The sequence below is a fragment of the Palaemon carinicauda genome, chromosome 3 (genome assembly GCF_036898095.1).
Source record: "Palaemon carinicauda isolate YSFRI2023 chromosome 3, ASM3689809v2, whole genome shotgun sequence".
Lineage (NCBI taxonomy): Eukaryota > Metazoa > Arthropoda > Malacostraca > Decapoda > Palaemonidae > Palaemon > Palaemon carinicauda.
In genome coordinates, this window is record NC_090727.1 from 95,914,974 (window position 1) to 95,917,473 (window position 2,500).

Below are 2,500 nucleotides of genomic sequence, written 5' to 3' on the forward strand. Positions count from 1 at the left end.
ACACTAAATAATGTGAGCCAGGTTTGATGGTCACTCATGAATGGCAGAGGCAAGGGACGGTGACAATACCCTAAAGAATGACCATAATACAATCATACCCTCCGTGGTCCTAGCTTGGGTGGAGAGGGGGCTTGGGCGCTGATCATATGTATATATGGTTAGTCTCTAGGGCTTTGTCCTGCTTGATAAGGCAATGTCACTGTCACTTGTCTCTGCCATTCATGAGTGACCTTTAATGCCTTTATTGTTCTGTAATACGTGGTATATCAACAACAACAATAAATGCAGTTGTTCCTAGTCCACTGCAGGACAAAGGCTTCAGACAATATTCTTATCAATGTCTTGGGTTTGGCCAGTTATCATCACCACGCAGGCCACTGCGGAATGGTGATGGTGTGAAACTTAGATATGATCGCTCACCGTAAACAAAGTATGGGTGGCCCTAACTATACTAATTTTTTTTTTAATGGGGTGCATTTGCACCGACTTGCAGGGGTGCCCTTTTAGCTCTGAAAAGTTTCCTAATAGTTGATTGGTTGGACAAAATAATTCTAACCAGTCAGCTAGTAGGAAACTTCTCCGAGCTAAAAGGACACTCCCTGCGAGTCGGTGCAAATGCGCCCCATTAAAAAAAAAAAAAAAAAAAAAAAAAAAAAAAAAAAAAAAAAAAAAAAAAAAAAAAAAATTCGAGTATAGTACAGTTTAGCTGATCATGGCAATGTATAAACCCTTTAACCACGTTAATGTATCGCCACTCAGAAAGGGTAGATATCACAGTCTTAAAAGACCATGATGAAAAGTATGACAAGATGAAGAAAAATCATATACAGAATGCACAATGAGCTAAATGAACGAGCACACTATTCTATCTTATTTCTCTTTCTCTTGTTTTGTTGAAGTTTTTGTAGTTTATATAGGACATATTTATTTTAATGTTGTTACTCTCCCTGAAATATTTTATTTTCCTTATATCCTTTCCTCACTGAGCTATTTTCCCTGTTGGAGCCTCTGGGCTTATAGCATCCTGCTTTTCCAACTAGGGTTGTAGCTTAACAAGTATTAATAATAATAATAATAATAATAATAATAATAATAATAATGCCAGATATTAATAGAGAGATTTAGAACAGGAAAAATAATGGGAGACCCAGTTTTTATCAAACTAGATCAGGTTTTTATCAAATAGTTTAAGATGCGAGTCAGCAGCCGAAGATAAAAATAGATATAAATTGCATCCAAAGCACGGCAGAATAAACAAATTAAATACTCTCCTTAAAAATTCAGAAATTGCATTCAAAGCATAGCAGAATAAACTAAGAGAAAAATTTCCTCAAAAAAAAAAGAAAAAAAAAACTAGAATTTTATGTAAGGATGAACATGAGATAGATCAATGTACACGTACGCATTACTTGTACAAAAATCAATTCACATGCCTTTAAACTTTAATAAAAACTACATTAGCCTACTTTCGTGAAATCTAAAGTCATGCACAATTAAAAAGTCAATAAAAAATGAAGAAAATAATACACACCTTTCAACTTTAAAATAAAATACATTAGATTATTTTCGTGAAAGCTAAAGTCATTACAATTAGAAAATCAATAAAAAATGAAGAAAATAATACACACCTTTCAACTTTAATATAAAATACATTAGATTATTTTCGTGAAATCTAAAATCATGCACAATTAAAGAGTCAATAAAAAATGAAGAAAATAATACACACCTTTCAACTTTAATATAAAATGCATTAGATTATTTTCGTGAAAGCTAAAGTCATTATTACAATTTTAAAAGTTAAAAAATAAAGTAAATGAATAATTTAACTAATGCGGTTAAATAAACTCGCACTTTAAGAAGTATGCCCAGAATGTAGCACATTGTAGCACTCTTATTCTGAAAGTTACTGAATGTAGTTCAAATAATGACATCACCACAAATGCCATAATTCTATTTAAAGTCCAATTTTCTCTGAATATTCACATTAAAAAGTTTATTTCAAATTAATACTCGTTTTAGATTTGGAGTTTTTAAACACAAGTAAAAAATCAATAATCGTGAATTAAGAATAATTTACACTGCTGGCACCGTTAAGTTTAAAATGTCAATGACATTTGGTCGCCCCGAAGTATTCCCCTGTTCTAGTTTAAGAGCAACTACAATACCCAAATCCCCTCAGTCAAGGTCCGACCAGCGAGGGAGTGTGTCGCAGGACGAAACCTCTCTCTCTTTTAAGGGCTACAGTCAGTGGAGAGGTGTGAAGTTTGTGGTCTTATCTCAACTTCGTACTTCAGTCAGCAAGTTCTCTTACCGTGTAAATCTTTAACTAGCGCGCAAGGTAAATGGCAAGAATTTATAGCGATAAGGATACTTAATATTTTAAGGCGGAATATGTGAAAACACTTTCGGTTTAAAAATAGCTCCAATCAATAGAATGAACTTGATAAATTCTACGGTATGTGAACACCATGTTTCGGATGACACTTCTGGTACGGTTTTA

At 33.4% G+C, this 2,500-nt stretch overlaps 1 protein-coding gene across 1 annotated transcript in view; it reads left to right on the plus strand.

The window, feature by feature from the left end:
- The first annotated feature begins 2,197 nt into the window (after window positions 1-2,197).
- Window positions 2,198-2,500, plus strand: part of LOC137638376 (facilitated trehalose transporter Tret1-2 homolog) — a 49,292-nt gene continuing 48,989 nt past the window's right edge. The window contains exon 1 of the mRNA XM_068370404.1: window positions 2,198-2,338. The gene's annotated coding sequence lies outside the window, so the exon portion shown is untranslated. The remainder of the gene's footprint in view (window positions 2,339-2,500) is intronic.